General features: G+C 39.3%; 1 protein-coding gene and 1 long non-coding RNA gene across 4 annotated transcripts in view; both read left to right on the top strand.

The window, feature by feature from the left end:
- tbc1d22a (TBC1 domain family, member 22a) overlaps positions 1–21,027 on the top strand; it is a 174,182-nt gene that overhangs the window by 143,237 nt on the left and 9,918 nt on the right. The window lies entirely within an intron of this gene.
- LOC146499719 (uncharacterized) lies at positions 899–19,174 on the top strand. The gene is made up of 2 exons (XR_014870160.1): positions 899–12,887; positions 12,926–19,174. It is a non-coding gene; the product is annotated as an uncharacterized LOC146499719 (long non-coding RNA).

Raw genomic sequence — 21,027 nt, 5'->3', positions numbered from 1 at the left:
GCTTTATCAGATGGTGGGCTCGAGCTTGCCCTGGAGCAATCCTCCAAGTTTGACACCATCAATCAATCAATCAATCAAAATTTATTTATATAGCACATTTAAAAACAACAGTTTTGATCAAAGTGCTTCACAAATTAAAAAAAAATAAAAATAAAATAAAATAAGACAAATACAACGCACGACGAGACAAACATAGAAACCAACCAAGTGATAATCAAACTATCTTACCTCAAAGCCAGAGTAAAAAGATGGGTCTTTAAACGAGATTTAAAAGACTGAACAGTCTCAGAAGAGCGAATGGCAATAGGTCATGGTCCATAACTGGAAAAGTTGGGAGTTCCCACTGCAGGTCATGGACAAGTTACTGCCCCAAATGTCTTGGGAGCTTGGAGAGGGCAGTGGGAGATTGACAGATGAATTGCGGCGAGTCCAGTGATGTAGACACTGGACCAGTTTGTCATGGTGACAAGAGAATTGAGTATTAAAGCAAAGCTGTTCATTTTCTGGTCAATAGTGAGCGAAAAGACAAAATTGCAGATACGAGAAGTGTGAAAGAGCTTTCTCTAAAGCAGTGGTTCTCAGGCTTTTTACATCATTACCTTTATTTAGATAATAAACTCATTCACAATAATGCCTTTGGTAAAAAAAAAAATTTAAACAAACAACTTTCATTTCAAACAACTATTTGTAACTTTTGTAACTAGACTGCTTCATTAGTCTGCACCACTTCTTCAAAAATGCATCAAGTTAAACAGAATGTGAATATTGCCAAACATGGAAAAATAAAGTTCAGTCTTAGTCTTACAAAAAAGAAATCCAGAAACATGTGAACAGAGATTTTATATATATATATATATATATATATATATATATATATATATATATATATATATGTATATATATATATATCTCAATCTCATTTAGTGAGAATGTAATACTGTTCACCCTTAGTGACTGCAGTGAGCCTGTTTTTGACTGCACAGCTGTGGTGGGGCGTGGTCTGCTGCCGGGGAGGCGGATGCACCTGAACGGCACCCCCAATCACTCAAAGTAGATTTGCTATTCCTCCACATCGGAAGGAGCTGGTTGAGGTAGTTTCAACATCTTCTGGGCACATCCTGGGCAAGATGTTCTGGGAATGTCCTACTGGGAAGAGACCAGGACATACCAGAGAGATTATATCTCTCGGCTTGATGGGAAACTCCTTGGTGTTCTCCTGGGTGAGCTCAAGGAGGTGGCTAGAGTGAGGGAGGTCTTGGTTTATATGCTTAGGCTGCTGTTACCACGGAGCGGTTAAAAATGGATGGATTGGACTTCTTCTTTAATCTTCCACTTGTCCACTTTCCTCAGATTTTTTTTATCCACACACTGCACACCATGTTGAGGTGCCTCAAGTGTTTTGGGAGTCACCTTGCCAGTGCAATCATTCCTGTTAGACTGTGTTAACAGAAACTGAAACAAATTATGGCTTTGTTAGACAGGCTGCTTGTTACAAAGCACCTAAAGACACATTTTAAAACAGGTTTTTTGCTAAATTTACTATTATATGTGTTTGAATGATTCATAGGTTAGTGTTAACCAAGTTCAATAAAACAAAAACAATAAAATCAAAATGGTCAGATACAAGGACTGGTCTGAAAATGAGGGGGAAAAGTAGCCAGAACACCTGGAGCACTTTTTAAAAAGTAATAATAAATTCAGACTCCCTGGAAGCAAAATATTTAAAAAAGTGATGGGTGGCTCAAGACTTCTGCACAGATCGGTGAATTAACTAGGGTAATTGTTGTAGCTTGTGTCTATATGGAGGAATAAAAAAAAAGATCTTAAAAAATAAAATTCCCAGCTGCTTTGTCCCAGCAGGGGATTAGTTTAGGCTTGGAATAATTCTGCAGCAACTGTGTAGTAATGATGGCAGAAAAATCGAAACCCTTTCGGCTGCAGAGAGAGCGATTTGCACTCTGAGCACCAAAATACTTCAGATTTTGGTCAGTAGACGGCAAAACTGCAGAACCTTAACTGCGTCGACTGAAGTGTTATTGAATAAACCTTTTGAAGTAACTAACAGGAGACTCTTCACACGCAGCACGTCCTAGATGGATTGAGTACTTCCCAAGATAATTGTTGTTCCATAGTTTTCGAGGCAGAACTTGCTCAGTGTGTTGAATTTCCACTTCACATTTATAAGTCATGATACTTGAGAGGTTCAAACCTGTGTGGGCTGTCCGAACGCTACAGATGTACGCAGGAAGTTACACACGGTGCTGGTTTTTCTGTCCAGTTGGTGATGCTGGTGGTGATTTACTCTATGCAGATGAATCTGTCGGTTGTGCGAAAGCAATATTAAAACAGTCTGCCAGACTGCGGAGTTGTTCATGGCCTACATCCCTCTCCATTACCTCCCTGGTCATTAACTGCGAGGTTCAAAAGTCGTTGTGAGTGCATTAGTAGATGACAGTAGACAGCTGCCAGAAGGTGACTTTGGTTGCCAGCTCACTGGGGGGACTCGCCTTCTTAACGGTAGCAACACATTCTAGCATCGTCACATATAAACCTCATCTCTGCTCTTTGGCAGCTCTCTCTGATTCTGTCTTGTTGTATTCTTCTAACTTATCCGTTTGGGTTTTTCTCAGTGCTCTGTTCTCTATTTTTCTTCTTTTTAACATTTCCCTCTACTTTCTCTGCTCCTTCCTTATCTTATCTCTGACCTTTCTCTCTTGTTTATTGTTGATATCTTGTAGTCCTTTGAGTCTTCTCACTTGTGTGTTCACAAGTCAGAAATATAAAAAACATCATAAGGAGGAGGATGAGACTGAGAAGTAATCTTACGTGATACTTGAGATAACATTGACATGGAGGATATAAGATGCTCACAAGATGTTTTGACTGTCCAGACAGCTGAGCAGATCTGCTTTGCTAAACACAAGTGTTAGGATTGGACAGATGGACACTTTGTAATGCTTGTGCCTGCATAAGTGCCGTCGCTAGGTGTGAGTTCCTCTTCTAACCACTATGTGAAGCTCAAAAATACACACTCTTTTAAGCTTGCACAGTGTTTACATTATAACTTTTTGTCTTAAATGTGCTTTAAGTGCATGTGTGTGTATTTGATTTGATTTTGTATTGTGCACAATACACAAGGACACATACTTACACTTCCGAGTTTAAAGTGTGACTTTCTGACTGTTTTGCATGCGGCCGATGCAGCGGTAAACAGTTTGTTCTCATGAAAATGACAGGAAATGTGAGGTTTTGAGGAACGAGAGAATCTTAATGGGAGAGTAAGAACAGATGCAACTTTAGTGCCACGGAGGAGAGAAAAGTTTTTGCACCGAGACCATAAATACGTGTTGCACACTTTCCTCTTGTTGTTCCTGAGACAGTTTTATTTAGACCAGTCTTACGGATGATTAATTAAAGCCGAGCCTGCTTTGGTTTGCAGCTTGCAGGCACTTGAGGCTTGAGGCAATAACCACATTTCAGAATGGAGCCAATAAACAAAAGGACTGCAGTATCTGGTTTGCAAAAACACTGAAAGCACAGCTGCCTTATGGTTGGAAGATATGTAAACTGCGTTACCTATGTTAAAGAGGTATATTTTTACTCGTATTTCTGAGTTATGGTTAATCTCATTGGATGACTGATGTAGCACAGCTCGGTACTGAGTGGATATCAGCTGATCAGCTAATAACATAGTTTTTATTTGTTAAAAGAAGTGACTCGTAGTACTTCAGAGGTCCTACACAGGTCCGTTTGACTTCAGAGCCCCTCAGTCGGTTATATAGAATGAAAAGAGTGAAATGAATACAAGCAGCAATCAAATGGCTTTACTTGTGTTCTTGATATTTGACGGTCATGACCTCACACCATCTTTTCTGTGCCTCTTGTTTCATCAGGTAATAAATGTGAAGAAGTCTTCAAAAGTCGCATGAATTGGTTACAGTTCTGAAAAATGTGTGTTTTAGGTGGAGGCCAGTTGATTAAAGATGGTTCATCCACTCAGCGAGACACTGGAGGCTATCAAAGTCTGAAGATGAGACACTGACTGACTCGTCTGTCCTTTAGTATTCTTCATATCGAGCTTAAATAAACTGGTACTTCTTGTTGGAGTCCAATTCAGACAGAACTTAAGGTGGTTCAATTTTTTTATTTTATTTTTTTAAATGGGTTTCTGCAGTTTGAGACTATCCACACACAAAGTCCTTGCTAACCTTTTGTGTCATTAGGGGATTGTTAGCATGACATCCTCTAAGTTATTAATGGGTTGATCTCCACAGATCTGTCTTGTTTGTCCAGCACATCCCACATTGATTGAACTATATTTTAGATTATATTTTCCTCCTTTTCCTTGAAATATTTTGATTTTATAGCCACAGTAGGTACTCAGTCACCCACAGATACACACGAGAAACAACACACATACTCATAAATAGCTACAGCCAAATGTCATCCTGACATTTTCCCCCACCCGGTGCACAACAAATGAGCTCTCATCATCTATTTGTTTATGTCTTCACGGGAAGTTGTTGTCTGTACGTAATGGAACACAGATGTCCTCTGTGTGTAGCAGTTTGTTTATGTTACGGACTGGATGCATATTTATTTATATATATATTTATATATCACGAATATATTGAAATTGTGGATTTGAGTTAAAATTACAGAAAGTATTACATGAAAATATACAAACCTTTACTTTTGTTTGCCTTTGACAGGCATATTGCCTTAAGGGGGGGGAAATGGTTTGTTTTCTCTCATTTGCTAATTCAATTTACCAAGTTTTTTGATACAGATTAGTGTCTGCGTGGAAAGAAAAGTAAAGATTTCTTCTTCTATCAGCTTTAGGGGTTTAATTCCAAGAGATTTCTGCCTCTGATCCGCTGAGCCTTAGAGTTTAAACGTGGACCTGCCAGGTTCTTAAGGGCCTGTTGAACAGACCTTATCTCCACATGCTTTATCCAGCAACCCTCACATCATCCCTCTCCTCTCAAGCCTGCTTTTCCTTCTCTTTCAATCTTTCTCACAATCTCGATTAGTCTTTTCTTTCTCTTACTAATTCCTAACTTCTCTGGGGTTTTTTTGCCACTTTTTATTTCTTTGAGTCTCAGCTTTATATTTCTCTTTTTCCTGGTCTCTTTATTTCATTCTGGCTTTCATTCTTTTGCCATTTATCTCTCTGGCATTTATTCTTTTTCTTGCTATCGCCTTTTTCTCTCGCTTCATTGAACTTTATCTTTTACAACATAAATAGTAGAAGGATTCTAGTAGTGCTGCGCGATTAATCAAATTTTGTTTTCCGTTTCATTTTTGGCTTTCAGCAATTATGAAAACCAGATATTGGAGACAAAATTGTTCTGTATTCTTTTTCACAAAGACGTTTTCCTTTTTATCTTGTGATTCGAATGCGGCGCAGCCCCTTTTGCAGTGTTACACGTTTGCTGCTGCCTAAAAGCCCAAATTATTGTTCAGCTTGAGCAAAAATGGGGCAAAGAGGTTTTCATTTGTAAAATTTGTAAAATGTAACTCAATTAAATTCTTAAAAAGTTTTTTAAATAAAGCCTGTCGTCTTCAGAGTTTCTTTCCATGTCTGCGAGGAGTGCTGGCTTAATACCCTTCTTCCAATTGACATCTCTGGCTCATGGCACCACAGCAATTCCAGTTAGAGATTCATTAAACCAATGAAAACAATAAATCCACATCTTTACATATCTCTGTCACCAAACTTTTGAGAACTTCTAATAAGCACATCTCAGTGCAACAACATGTTTATTTCATGCTTGTCCCAGTGGGGATGTTGTTTGCCTCAGATCAGCATCTCTGGCATTACTCAACTCTTTTCCATTCCTATTTAACATTCTTTAAGGGAGACGTCTCCTCCTTATATCATCTGCTACAACATGCATGTAAACACGTAACACACGCTTGCAGTGGTATAATAAAGGTTTCCAACCAGTTTCAATCAATCTGCTCATTATTACACTGAATTGCTTCTCCAATTTCCCCAGGCCTGGAGGGAAAGTTCACTTGTAGCAGCTAGTTAGAACAGTACAACATTAACAGCTTGTTCAGCTCACAGTTCTAAATTGTTTTGATTGATTTGAGCTTTGTTCAGGTGGAAAACGATATGCTCTTGAAAATCTATGGATAACGTTTTTGTTCTAGATTGAATACTCGAAAAGCCTCAACCTCGTTCTTCTGTTTATTCTGGTGATATACCGAGTTCTCTAATTCTGCCCAGTCACTGCAGTGTAGTCACTAGCTGTGGAAAAAAACGTGAGCTAATTGACTTTAATGTTAAACGTAGAATGTGAGGAGCAGCGGCGTATGACAAACTGCTGGCGAGTTACATTCTCAGGGTCCTCAGAGGGACCGCGAATGACTGATTCACTTTAATAGTTTTAATTAAAAAACGCATGCAGAAAGTAATTTAAAAGGATAATTCATGCATTGTTATCAAACATAGTAGGGAGAGTAGCTGTGAATCTCCTCTCTTGGTTGTGGGATTGGATTGGTTAAGCTGCAAAATGAAAAGCAGGAGTATGGCACTCCCTAAGCAATCTGCCTTTCACCGTTCCACCTCAGCTAGCACACTACCGCAAACTGCCGGCCTGGGCTGCATGGATAAGTCGGTGCACCACATTTCCATGGACTCTTTTTCCCTCTGTCACTCAGAGTCACACGTCCATAGACATGACAACATAAACAAGCACAAAAGCTGTTCTCTGTCACACAATACTATTTCATTCACACATTTGTGAGTCTACTAGCATGCGACCACTTTGAAGCACACAGCCACATACTGTACGCACAGTAATGGGCAAGCAGGGGGATATAATGCAGGTATGTGTTTGCACTGCTGTTTATAGGAAAGGCCAGCACAGTCAGCACATTCCCATTAGTCTGTAATGCCTGCAGACGCTAACATTGCCACTGCAGAACTCCTAAGTGACAATAAAAGCGTCTCCTCTTTGGTTTCTAAGACTTGACTATGGCCTGCGAGTTTGACTAGTATTCATAAGTCCCTTAAGATTCACATGTAAGAACCATATAACCGTGCTTTGTTTGTGATGTTTTCAAAATGAGCAATGACCACTAGCCATAAATTCAGTTTGATGCTGCTTCTTGTTTGGATTTTAATACCAACTCATATTCACTGATGATGTACTCCTGTTTTTGTTTCTACTGCATAATGTACACCTGCAGTCAAATGTTTACATGTTCTGGTGATGAACATGAATATTATGGTCTTGCTTCCAATTAGTTTTTTAGTTAAAATGGTTGCTTTCTGATGCAAAACTGACTTTTAACTGTTAAATATATTTTTTGATGGATTTGAGGTCAAAACTTTGTTAACATTGTGCTTCCTTGTGTCCAAGTTTCAACTGATGATTGGAGATTATGCTAAAGAATTTTGAGATTGTCTGCCAACTTTACTGTTACAAACAATGTTACAATGTTACAATGTTACAATGTTACAATGTTACGCCTTCCCTGGTAGAAAACAAGTACTAGAGAAAGATGACATGCTTAACAGTTTAATACAGCGTTCTTGGACTTGATTTCCCACATACCTCTGGAAATTGTGTTTAAACATCTGAAGCTTTACCTTTTTTTTCCCAGTCCACCCCCCACCCCCACCTTTTTTCACATAGTCAGGATTAACCAAGCTTTATCTCCTCTGTAAAATTAAGCCAACACTTGATTACCACAATATAACACAAAGTATGTTCAACTTTAGGGATATTTGTCTGTCCAGTTACGAACCATAAACCATTGTGAATCCAGTTCACCTGCTTTGATGCAAATAAAAGTGACAGCAGGTACACTGGAAAGGCAACCCCCCCCCAAAAAAGGAATGGGTTTGTGGATAACGGCCACACACTATCACTCGCTCCCTTCTGCTTTCTCGCTCTTGCCTGATTTTCCTCTAGTTTGGTCTTTAGTTTGTGTCCTTTTCACTGGGGCTGGGGCCATATTATACCGTTCACAGTAATACCGGTACAATGTTAGGCAACGATAAGAAAATGAAATATCGCGATAGAATATGGGTAAAACGCGCATGCGCAGTCCCTTAGTTTTCGTACGCACATGGCCGAAAAAGCCGAAAAAGGCAACGGAGAATGAGAAGGGGGTAAAGCGGATTGTTGAGTGAAACGGATGAACCAGAACTGGTTTTTAAAAATGGTGCAATATCACTTGTGTGGTGTTTGTCCGTCAGATACACAGAAAAGCACATTTTTTTGTAGAACATGCAAGCAGGCCTTCGTTATTGCCGTATTTGTCGGACTAAGGTGCTCGTTAATCTGGGTGTAATCAGGGACCTAAACCCCGTCCCTTCAGGTCCCAAAGTTAAACGATCACTGCAGCATCACTGAGAGTTAAAAGCCGTCTGAATTCTTTCATCCTTAATAAAACGATCAGCATTGCTGCTTTACCGGATGTAACTATGAAGTTTAACATCCAGGCATCCATGAAAACAGAGTTTATTACATTTAATTGAAATTTTCAAATATATATCGTGATATATTTTTTTGGCCATATCGCCCTGTTCTACTTTTCACTACTGGTAGGATGAGACTGTCCCTGCAGCCCATTCAGGTAGCACAGGTAATCCAGCTACTACAGAATGGCACATCCATATATGGCATTACAAAAAAGGTTTGCAGTGGCACGCAGAGAAGCTACAGGCTATACTCAGTCATGATTACTAACAGAAAATTTACTGCCCTTGGCCTTGACAAGTTAAAGACATTTTGTAACTTTCAGCACTGCAGAATTAATCATCTCACAGGGTGTATGTACATTTCTCACCTTGTTTCTTTTTTCTTAAAGATGTATGTTGTGCAATGCTTTCACCTAAAATAACAGTTCAAAGACTTTATTGTAAGCTCAAGATGGCAGTGACATTCATATTTATGATCAGTGCATGCAAAGCGTCAATCTCCAGCTCTATGTGTTTTCAACAACTTCTGTTAATCATGCATCAGGGCATCATTCTATACAGTGTATGCAACTAAACTGACCATGGCCATCTAATATTGTTACCTTGAGATTTGTATTAGTAAGGACTGCTGAATAGTCTCTATCCCGAGGATGCTCGATCCTTGTGATTGTTAATGTGAGGCCAAGCGTTTTGTGTGAGTACAAAGCTTTTAGTTCTGTGTAAACGATTACAGTTTTTTCAACAAGGCACCGAGGTGATCGGTCGTGACGGAAGTGAGAGGTGGAAGAGCCAAAGAGGGAGAAAAAGATTTGTTCTCACTTTAATTAATGGTGTGTGAAAAAACTGTGGACCTTTGTAAATGTCAGCTGCTGTCCTCAGATCAGTTACGTGTGGAGAACGCCTTGGGTTAGCCAGCCTCGACAATAACGGAAAGAAGGGGTACTCCAAAGGAACCAGAGTGTTCTGGAAATGTCAGCGCTATTTCAATCACTGTCACAGGGCGCAAGGAGCAAAACCTTGTATAAGATCCTTTTTGGTTTTTTTCCTGGACTATGAGCAGAAAGCAAAAATTCCAATATAACATAAATGCATTGCAAAAACGGGCAAGTGCACCACTCTTGTGTTGTAATATAGAATATATGTAAATAGACTGTTGTCAGGACAAAAAGCTTACCCTGCCGCTGGTCTTTATAAAAGAGAAGAGAAACAAGCATTTTCCCTATTTAGAGTGCTTATCTGCACCACCCATTTCTAAATAATAATGCAATTATTTTACTCTGTGACACAACTCACAGAGGTCTCCTTTGCAAGAAGAAAACTCAAAAAATCCATTCAGTCTAATTATCAGAACAGAGTGTGTCCCTGTCGAGACGCCAGGACAAATTGGAGCTCTGATGATTTAATCAGGACATCTGGTCACTCTAGATGTTTTATCCTGTCAACATAAACGCTGCAGTATGTTGTGAACAGTGTGATCCAACGAGTCCTCTACTAGAAAGAAAATAAGGTGCCATGTGGTAAAACGTTGTTTTTCTTGCCCTTTTCTCAAGCTTAAAGTTTGTTGTCCTGATTAACTTTTCTTTTTTTGTCTTTGCTTGCATATGTGTACACGAGCAAGTCGCTGTCAAGATCAACACCTTGCAATTTCGCGTACAGAAGCCGGTCCCACCTCTGATCATTAATTCCATACTTTTCACCCATTTATCACAACAAAGACCTTCTCATTTTCTCTCTGAACTTTCTTCCCAAACTTGGTTTGCGTCAGCAAACGCTCACAGGGGTTCGTAGCTGCTCTGATTGATGACACTGTAGTCAATAGTGTCAAAAGTGAGACAAGGCCACCTCCGGTAAACAGCTTTTAATAATCACCTTGCTGATTAAGTGCTGCGTCCAATTTGGCATGTGAATCTATTCGTGCCAAAACAAGAGGAGAGGAATAAAGGACCGGAAAACTCAGAGCTTATATGGTGGAAGTAATTGTGTAACCCTCCACCCCATCCTCCCGTTTACTCCGTGACATCCTTTTCTTATGGCTTTTCTTACGCCTACACGCTTTCCATCATCGACAGCCAAAGTTTGCTTTCAGGCTAACTCGTGCCGGCTTGTACTGTGAATTAATTTGCGGTACGATTTTGATGACCGAAGCTGCTTGGAAAGTCAGTCATCAATCACGGCATGGTATTGAGTAGACTTGAAGTAAGGAAGTGTGTATTTGCGCGAAAGACGTGTTCACAAATGCAAATACATCATCCCAAGTGAGCACAATAGTAATGGGAAGTTTACAGCTTTTTCCCTTTTTTCCCTGAGATAATAAAAAACAGGAGTTGCTCTGTCAGCCTGTAAGCTAACTGCATGCCCCCTTCTCAACTCAGTTAAGATACAAAAATGCCAAATAAACAGCTATATCGACCTGCTCGTGAGGAATAAACAGAGTGCAGCAGGAGAGGGAGAAATAGATTTTTAAGAGAGAAGAAAAGAGTTTTTGAGGAACGCTCTGGGTCATGAACTGAGACATAAATATTGAGTTTTAAATTCAAATACCCTTCTATGCAGTCAAAGCAATCACCAACGCACTTCTGCTCTGTGGTTTTTATCATAGATCTCGAACTCGTGATTAGGAGGGCATTAACCTTTCTGAACTTGGTGATGGTTTGAGATAAACTGTTTAGTCTCCATTTTTGCTTTTGTTTGATTTATTGTAGTAGAGTTCACGGGGCATCCACGTGTTACATATTGGGCTCATATATGCGATATGGTTTCATGCATTTCATGTTTGAAAGTGTGACAACGAAACAGTTTTGCTAGAATTTAGTTGATAATTGTTGATATGGAGCAGGGCCAAATGGTTAAATATTGAGTGCTTATGTACTTTGATATTGCACTCGCTGAAAATCGAGGGGAAATATCACTGTAAATGCTTCAATGCACAAAAGGAGAGACGACTGTTTCACCGCTTAAATTGCTTCTGGCGGGATTGTTCCAAAGGTTATGAACTTGTCATTGGGTTGGCATTGACTGATACCAAATGGATGCAAAGCTAGCTCCCTATAACTTAACTGTGGAAAGCAAAGGCATTTTTCCCATAACAGAGTATCCATACACGCTTTTTTATTGTACTTATCAAAGCCATTAAAACAGGTCTTTATTGTGAGGTTGGAGTATCCAAATGATAAATGAGAACACCCACACTTGTAGTTCCATGTGTACTGAAAGCTTTCAAGCAGTCTGCCATTTTCTCATTCTTTAATCCCATTCACTCCCCCGCAGTATTTAAATCACCAAAGGTGCTGGCCAGATCCACTGTCTCCTCGAGATATAAATGTATGTATTTTATTTATAATGCATTAAAAAAGACCTTTTATGAGCTTGTTTATTTTGTTTTCGGTTTAGTTTTGATCTACTGCTCAGCAGATATATTAGTAATTGTTGAATTAGCTTGGCATATTTAACCTCTTCAAAAGATTTTTTTGGGCTTTTGTGACTCCAGAAGCGCATAACTGAGCAAAGCAGATTTCTTACGTTTGTTAACCCTTTAAGACCTACCATAGAACCAAGTCCGCCAGAGCTTATATTATATTTTTACATGCTGTAGTGCCATTTTTGGGAGCATTTCAAGTTTATATACATCAATACAACCATTATAGCCCAAATTTTAATAATATGTATGCATTAAGTGTATAGTAATTACATAAATTGCAGAAAACTACAAAAAAAATTGAAATCGTTTTTGTTTTTTTAACATATATTTTGTTTTGTTTAGTTTTGAGGTTTATCCCTCAAAACTGTAAATACAAAAAAGTTGCACAAAATAGTTTCCCACCACAGGAAATTTATTTTAAGTGTCTTCATAGTTTTTTTTTTGAAATACACCAATTTTTATATACTGCAGGAAAAACGAAAATAAATATTATAATGCAAATTTGCAAAAAAAAGCAGCATATGCATCAAAATAAACTATTTCCAGCAGTACAATATGAGTTCTAAGCATCCCAGAAACGACACAGAAAGTCATAAAGTCAAACATAACCTTTAAAAACACAACTTTAGGCTCATAAGGCCCTGATGGTAAAAAAAAGGAAAAAAACTACATTTCTGCAAAATGACGTCACTTCCGGTGTTACGAACAGCTGCTCGGATCAGCAAAGCGTGTTTTTGGAATATTATGTTTTTGTTGCTGCAAGTGATTTTTATGCAGTTTTTGCAAAGCTATATGTGGAAGGAAACTGTGACCTAGATCAAGCTGATGGCATAAGATGTAAGTACAACTCCTCCGGTTTCATATGCAAAAGAAATTATTGCGCTAGCTTACGTGGTTGCAGTTCTACCGCGATTTAAAAATAGTTACGCAAAACGGAGCGTGCCCGCTCCGACCGGCTTTAAAGGGTTAAGATAGACCAGGGGTAGGTAACCTTTCTGATGATGAGTGCCATCTAAAATTTCCTCAGAAGTCAATGTGCTATATGATTGCATTAGCAATAAATTTAGTAACGCTCTATATGAACAGTTACACACTATATAGAACCACTTTATAGAATTATATTTGTTCGCAGATGTTGGCAGCTATCAGCGAATAGTTATCAGCTATTTTGAAACAAAAAAACAGACACTTGTTATCCATAACAGCAAATGAACTGTACAACAGAAAATACAAATGCTATTTATGGTCTCCTCACAACAATGATAAGAAAAATAAACTAAGCCAATATGGCATGTTTGTTAATACAGAGACACACATGTTAATGTGATCTCTGGTCTCCCACTCAGAGACACAGGTCTCCGAGTGTCCAGCATTCAGACGGCTACCTGAGGACACTCGTGTGAGAGAAAATCTGCTCACACAGATATGTAGAGCCAAATACTGTCAACAAGGCCTCTGCAATGTGACACTGATTACACTGTCTTGTTGGTATATGTATGATTTCTATACATTTTACATCAGATAAAAACTTTGGTTGTAAGCTTCAGATAATTATTTATTAAAAGTGAGACATTTTAAATGAGAATAAGAAAGTATTTCTTTGTGCCCCCCTCTCCCTGTTAATGCCCTACCTGGCCCCCCTGGCAAAACTTTCCTAGACCCGCCCCTGCACAGTTACCAGCTGGCAGCTACTTAGAAAAGGATCCTGGTGTTATTTGTTTCTCAGAAACAGTTCATAACTTCCCTTCAACTCATTCATGTCACCTAAAAGGTAAACCTGTTTCTCCATCACCTGTTCAGCTCTGATGATTCAGTAAGGACATCTCCTGGTTTCATCTTCATGTTTCCCTCTCACCAGATAACCAAACCGATATCATGACCAGCAGCTTTTACAGCTGTGGCTCCAGCAAACATCAGCTGATACTAGAAATTAATATTAAATAAATTCTAACAACAGCTGATCAAGCTTAAACGTGCTGCTGTTGTTTAGCGCAACATCAGCTGGTTTCGTCTTTCTGGTGCAAAGTGGGCGATAAACAAACAAGTGAGACGATCAGCTGATCATTGATCAGTTTCATGATTGAAGTAGCAACAGGAGAGGGAGGGGGAGAGAATGAGAGAAGAAGCAGCAGCTGCAGCGTAATGACAAATTAACTCCAGCTTTGTGTCTTTTTCATTGTAGCTGAAGTTCGGAACAAACTGTGTTCCTTTTCACCTCAATACGAAACGTGTGATATTTTCTCTGAATACGAGACGATTCCGTTTGTACAGGATGGTTGGCAACTCTACTAACTAACCTTATGAATAAAATAAAGTTCACTATCAGTAACATCATAGCACCCACCCAGCTGTATAGAAACTCCGTCATGCTAGCTAGTACGCAGTACGAGTTATTGTAACTGACTGCAAAAAGTCAGTGGAACGAAAATAAACTCCACCTAAACTTGGTTTATATCTGACCCAGATAGAGTGCAGGTCATAGCTTCTTACCTGAAGTTCAGTTCACCTGACACTCGGACCGGCGGCCGCCTCGGGTATCTCCTCTTGCCTCCCCTTTCCCTCATCCACCTGCTGGCCTCCACCACTTGCTAATGTTACTGAAACTGTGTAAGCTCCGCCATAGCCACCACCAAACAACTGACTTATTTTTACACACCGGCCAGCATCTGGCCAATCCACCACCTTCCATTGTTTATACCGTTACAAAAAAAAAAAAAAAAAAAAAGAATCATCAGCCCACCGAGCAAATGCCCGGTATGCCCGATGGCCAGTCCAGCTATGGTCGTGCCATCAGCTGCCACGCGTGCCTAGGGTTGCCGACCCCTGAGATAGACCGTTTAAAGGGGATCTGTTACACTCTTATCTAGGTCTATATTTTCATTCTGCTTAATGAAAAAGAAGACTGATGTGATTAACAGGTCAAAATTAAAATCCCACCACCACCCCTCCTTTAAGCCAGCTTTCTTCTGATTGGCTGCACCTTGCAAACAGTAGGTTTGATTATGACGGAAGCCCCACCTACCTATTGTTCAGAGCTGTTTGAGTTAAAGAGCTCTGCTGCACTGACATCAAATAGAACCTGAGAATGTTGTGAAGGATCAAGCTTTCAGGTTTTTGTCTTTTTTGCGAATTGATTTTGGTGCATGTTAACAGTTAGCCTAGCCATTCTTGCTCAGGAACCAGTCTTAACAGATCACCAGTCTATAAATAGTAAATACACCTGTTTGATAATTATGGCATTGTGCTGATCAGTGGTGACAGTGCATAAAAAAAACTCCCATCAACATTTACTTTGTTCATTTAATATGGCAACAAAACGGCCAAATTACCCATAGAGACAACATCACATCCTGCTACATGCAGCTTGGCTGTGCCATCCTGTGTCGGCTCTTACCTGTGCATGCTACGGTGCCCCACTCCTACATTAGTACCCACTGTTTGCCAGAGTGCCCATTTTGTGTAATTATATGAACTACAGCAAGCTAATGGCCCCGACAGAGCACTGCCTAGGCCTATTACACCTCAGGGTGCTGCAAAACACCATTACCACCAACAGCAACCTGGAGTGTTTGTGCATGTAGGTGACAGGATGTGTGTGCAACTGCACTTTCTCCGTAACGTTCATGTAGATGTGTTGGTTGGAGGTGGATTGATACATGTCACAGAAACACAGCAGTTACAGCCAAAAATTGGTGCTTTTAGCCTCAAATGCGCATCTATTGATATGTGTATGTGCGTACCACACCTGTCATCTCTCCTCCATTAATTTCTCCACGCTTTAGCCGCTTGCTGCTGGCAACTGTAGTTGACACAGAAAGGATTGCAAGTTTGGGAAGCCATTGCATCCACTTCATTTACCACCATCTCATCTTCTGCCTGTAAATGGACTATTTGGTTCACAGGAAGTGATTTAATTGCATGTTTGTCAGTATGTATGTATGTGTGTAACTACCACTGATAAATAGTGTCTAGTATAATATTTCTCTCTGTTTGAGGCCTCAGCTCTTTTAACTAATAATCATATGTGACTCACATGTATACATAATTTAGGTGCTCGTGTTCACGATTGTCTGCCCAGCTTTGCAGGTTGTTGAAGATTGGCTGAGTCGGCAGCTCGTGCCTTTCAAGGTAGAAGACTTAAAATCAAACACGTGCAGCTCTTTAGATGAGAATAAGGATTGTGATGGACTCAATTAGATGGATGGATGGACTCATCTCCCCACAGTCAGATCCAGGTCAAAACAATGACTATACACATAGCTAGTACAATTTACTTGACAGTGGCCTTGGCTGTCTGTTCAACCATTATGTTATCCCATTCTCTTTTTAAAGAAAGAGCCTTAGCACGGCTCTATTGACAAGCTGCTTTCCCCTCAGTATCAATAGCCATTAACCACTTTAAGCCTTGCCAAGCGTAGGAGATGGAGAGCTAATTGCCTTTTTTGTAGCATACAGTATACTGTAATGGTGAATCAATGTCTTTGTTAGTATTGTGGGATAAATGGGTATTCATGCCTGAACAACCACATGCACCCACACATAGCGCTAGCGACATTAACAGCATATCTACCTACACATACACACAAATGTTTGTTTGGCTACATTTGTGAGGACATCCTATAATCAAATGGTTTCTAAACCATTTTACTCTACCCAAAAACTAAGGGCTTAAACTGTCATTACTGCCCTCTGTTAAGAGGTTAAGCAGTGTTGAGAAAATTAGCTTTGCCAAAGTAAACGAACTAAAATGTAAAATTTTATATATTTAGTTTATCATTTGCTGATTCCTTTTTACACGGACTGTAACAAATACACATTCATCGATATGTATTTTTCTTTTATATACTTAAAGCATGAATGCTGCATTTCATGGATTCCAGCAAAGACTCACTCCTTCACACTAACACTGGTGGCCTCTCAGTGTGGAGTGTTACCACCTGTGTAGAGTGGAGGGAGTGCAGTATTCCCCCCTGACAGCGAGATGTATGCAATTAAACAGTATTAGAGTCATTAGCTCAACACAAGTGATAGCCAGCAGATGGTTACCATGCAGAAATATGCTCTTAATGAAGCTCCTCAGTCACTATGGGTGTATGCTTGTTTGGCTGAGCACGCGTGAGCGCACTTATGTGTATGTAGCGTGTATGGTCTATTGGCTATAATGCTCAAAGCAGCACTTGATTAGACGGCGGTTGGTCCTCCTCTAGCATAACCATTAGTGCCCATGATTGTTTAGAAAAATGCTGTAGCACATGGTTAATTTCATTCATGCTACTTCCTCATCTCTGTGGAGGTCAAAATGTGTGACGAAGATGTTTTCTACGAGTCTTTAGCCATTGTAGGGATTTTGAATTGTTTTAGAGCTTTAAAATTTCTGGGGGTAATAATAGATGAAAAACGTAACTGGAGAGCTCACGTAAGATATATTCATTCCAAAGTATCACAAAGCATTGCAATACTAAACAAGGCAAAACAGGTATTCGACAGAACATCACTTCATATTCTCTACTGTTCACTGGTTTCACCATACTTAAGCTATTGTGCAGAGGTCTGGGGCAATAACTATAAAACCACATTACATTCACTTTTTACTCTTCAAAAAAAAGCAATTCGAATCATCCACAATGCAGGTTACAGGGAACATACAAACTCACTATTTTTATAGTCTGAAATATTGAAAATTGACGATCTAGTAAAATTCCAAACAGCACAAATTCTATTCAAAGCAAAAAATAAAGAACTGCCAGGTAATATTCAGAGTATGTTTTTTTTTGAAAGAAGGAAGTTATAATTTAAGGGGTTTTTGTAACTTCAAAACAATGAAGGTACGTACTACAAGAAAAGGCTTTTGTGTTTCTGTTCATGGAGTGAAACTATGGAACAGTCTGAATATGGAATTAAAGCAATGTTCAAACATAAAACTGTTCAAAAAGAGTTATAAAAATATGATCTTCTCGAACTATAAAGAAAATTAAAATATTTAAATTAAGTGAATGTCTCTATTTAAAAAAAAAAACATGATGTGATATTATAGTATATAGTATATCAGAAATCTGTTCACTATTTTTATTACAAATTATATCAGTAAGGAAGCTGACTAAATATTAACTGATAATTTATGGCAAAGGGGTGGGATTAAATAAGTGTTTACTTCTTCCCACTCCCTTTCAACATGTAAATTAATCAGAACTTCTTTTTATTTTATATGTAATTTGTATAGTACTTTTTTTTCTCTCTCATTTTCTTTTCTAAATGTACTTGTATATTGTTCACATGTTGAAATAAATTACCAATCAATCAATCAATCAATCAAAAACAAGCTTTATATCATGAACATCACTGAAAACTGACAAACCTTTTTTGTTAACATCAGTAGGCCCTTGATAAGAATTTGCATTTATTGCACATTTTCTTAGCTGGATCTTGCTAGTACCAGGCTGGACAACCTTTAGCCTGCAGAACTACTTTCTTCACTGCACAGATTAAACAAGGTGCGGGAAACATTCCTTGGTCCATATTAACATGTGTCCATGTGCCAATAAAATATCCCCCCATTACTGAACCCCCACCAGCATGAACCGATTACAAACGGCCGGATGGATCCGTGCTTTTAGTTGTTCTGAGCCTACCCTCCAAATGTCACAGCAGAAGTCAAGAATTGGTTGATCAGGTAACATTGTTCCAATCTTCTGTTGAGCCGGTGCAAATTGTAGTCTTAGTTTGATGTTCTTAACCAATAGGAGTGGAGTCCAGCGTGGTCTTTTGATACACGTGGTGTTTGTAGATGCTCTTCTTCATACTTTGGATGCAACAAGTGATTATTTTGACTTTTGATTTTGCCTTTGGCATCAGTAAGGCAGACCTTCTCACTGGATATGGTCTCTTTTGTCAGCTCATTCTCTGTAGACTATAGAGGTGGTTGTGTGGGGAAATCCCAGTATATCTACAGCTTTTGAACCACTCAGACCAGCCTGTCTGGTATCAACAACCACTCCACATTCAGAATCACTTAAATCACATTTCTTCCCCACTCTGAAGTTCAACAGGTTGCTTGATCAATGTCTATTTGCCTAAATGCATGCATGAGTTGCTGCCATGTAGGGATGCACCGATACTGATACTGGTATCGGGTATCGGGGCCGATACTGTAAAATGTGTGTGTACTCATACTCGTAAAAGTTAACCGATACCATGAACAGATACTAACTTATTTCATTAATCAGAGGGTGGCTTGTCATTTCTGTTGTAGTTTTTTAGATTGGCCACTAGGGGGACATCCCGCGCTAAACAGGCACAGGGTTAGGCGAGTGAGACTGGCAGCTCCAGATAAAAAAGAGAAACTGGAGGCTGCTGTAGCTAGGCTAAACAAAATGTCAGCAGTGTGGACCGGAACAGCCAACTTTAACTCAGGTTTTGGAAAAGCGAAGAAAAATGTCAAGAGAAAATCCACGGGCAGTTAAAATAACAGAGGCTCTGACTCATTTTATCGCTCTGGATGACCAGCCAATGCCGGTCGTGGAAAACATAGGATTGCACCGTCTTCTCAGCATACTCGAGCCGCGATATGAAATTCCCAACCGCCCATACATCAGGGAGATAATGGTGCCAAAACTTTCTGAAGAGGTAAAGACAAGCAGTATGTGCGATGTCAGTCCTCGGTTTAACGGCACAGTGGACTGATGATCCACGGGCAGATGAGGAGTTTGTTTGTCAATGCCAAATACTTTCGTTATTTTGTTTGTTTGTTTACAATATGGACACTCTGCAATAATTTAAAAGTTTATTTTACTGTCAAACCTAATTTGTATTTATTTTATTCCAAACAGAAGTGTTTATTTATTATTCCGAAAGCTCAGGACAGTGCCAATAGTTCAGTGATATTTTGTTAAATTACAATGTGGAGACTCTGCAATAATTTAACAGAAGTGCTTATTTTTCACTTGAAATTTTTTTGGGGTCATTTTTATTAAGATATTATTTTTTATCGGCAGAGAATAAAATAAAACCTGTCTTCCAATTCATTGCATTTGTGTGTGTGTGTGTGTGTGTGTGTGTGTGTGGTAGAAGTATCGATTTTTGTACTCTGTATCGGCAAGTACTCAGATCCAAGTATCGGTATCATATCGGTTTGAAAAAATTGGTATTGTTGCATCCCTACTGCCATGTGATTGGCTGATTGGTGTCAACCAGCAGTTAAACCTGCTGATTATTACCCAATAATGTGACTGGTACATGTATATGAGTATCAAACAACCACATGACTTCATGTTTATGTACAATGGACGTTTCAAGTTTCCACAACTGGTCCTTACTCCTTACTTTGGAGCATGGATCCCTTTAGACCTGGAATCATTCCACACCTACACACTTTAAAACCAACGCAGCCCAGTGAACTTTTCCTCTTCATTGTTTAAGCAGACTCCTGGTGTCCGAGTCTGCATATACAGTATATTACTCGACGTAGTGAAGGTCCAACGTCCAAGTAAAGTGAAAATAATAAAAACATATTTTTGAGTAATGGAGGACTTCAAAAGAAAGTTGGCCATTTACAAACCTGTCATTATCAATAATAGCATATTGGCCCAGATTTGGAACGACTCATGCTTATCATGAATTTTCTCTCATAACTGAAGCATGAAATACGATAATATGTAAAGCCCACGCTTGTTTAGCTTGTCTGTCAGTTACATCCTCACTCTCTCCTGTAAGGCTCTTGGAAGTGGTTAATTTTTTTTTTTTTTACTGACAGCATCTTCAAGACATTTTTTTTTTAAAGCTCTTCATCCTTGACAGATTTTCTCCCCGCTTCATTTCTGCTGTAAAGATGTTGAGTCCTTTTCAGCCGTCATGAATTTACTTCCTCTGTGACAATAAACCTTGTTACTTCAGCCTTTGGGAATTTCTCCAGGTTGAACTGGGGTAATAACAATAGGTAGCCTCGCGACACCGAGGCCACCAGTAAGTCATAGCTGATTGCAGATTGTGCTTTTGCTGAATAATATCCAGGAAAAATCTTGGCTACAACATCAAGAGTGTTGCAAGTCCCCAGGGAGTGTTTTCCTTTTGTAAAAGAGCCTGGGGCTTTGAGGTGCAGTAGGGGAGGTGCGTGGTGTCTCACCTCCAAAACAACTGTGCTTATAGGTACGTTTGCAGTCCAGCTACAGTGAAT

This window comes from Neolamprologus multifasciatus, chromosome 17 (assembly GCF_963576455.1).
Source record: "Neolamprologus multifasciatus chromosome 17, fNeoMul1.2, whole genome shotgun sequence".
Classification (NCBI taxonomy): domain Eukaryota; kingdom Metazoa; phylum Chordata; class Actinopteri; order Cichliformes; family Cichlidae; genus Neolamprologus; species Neolamprologus multifasciatus.
The sequence above is the reverse complement of the archived record's forward strand: the minus strand, read 5'-3'. Positions and strand labels throughout refer to the sequence as shown.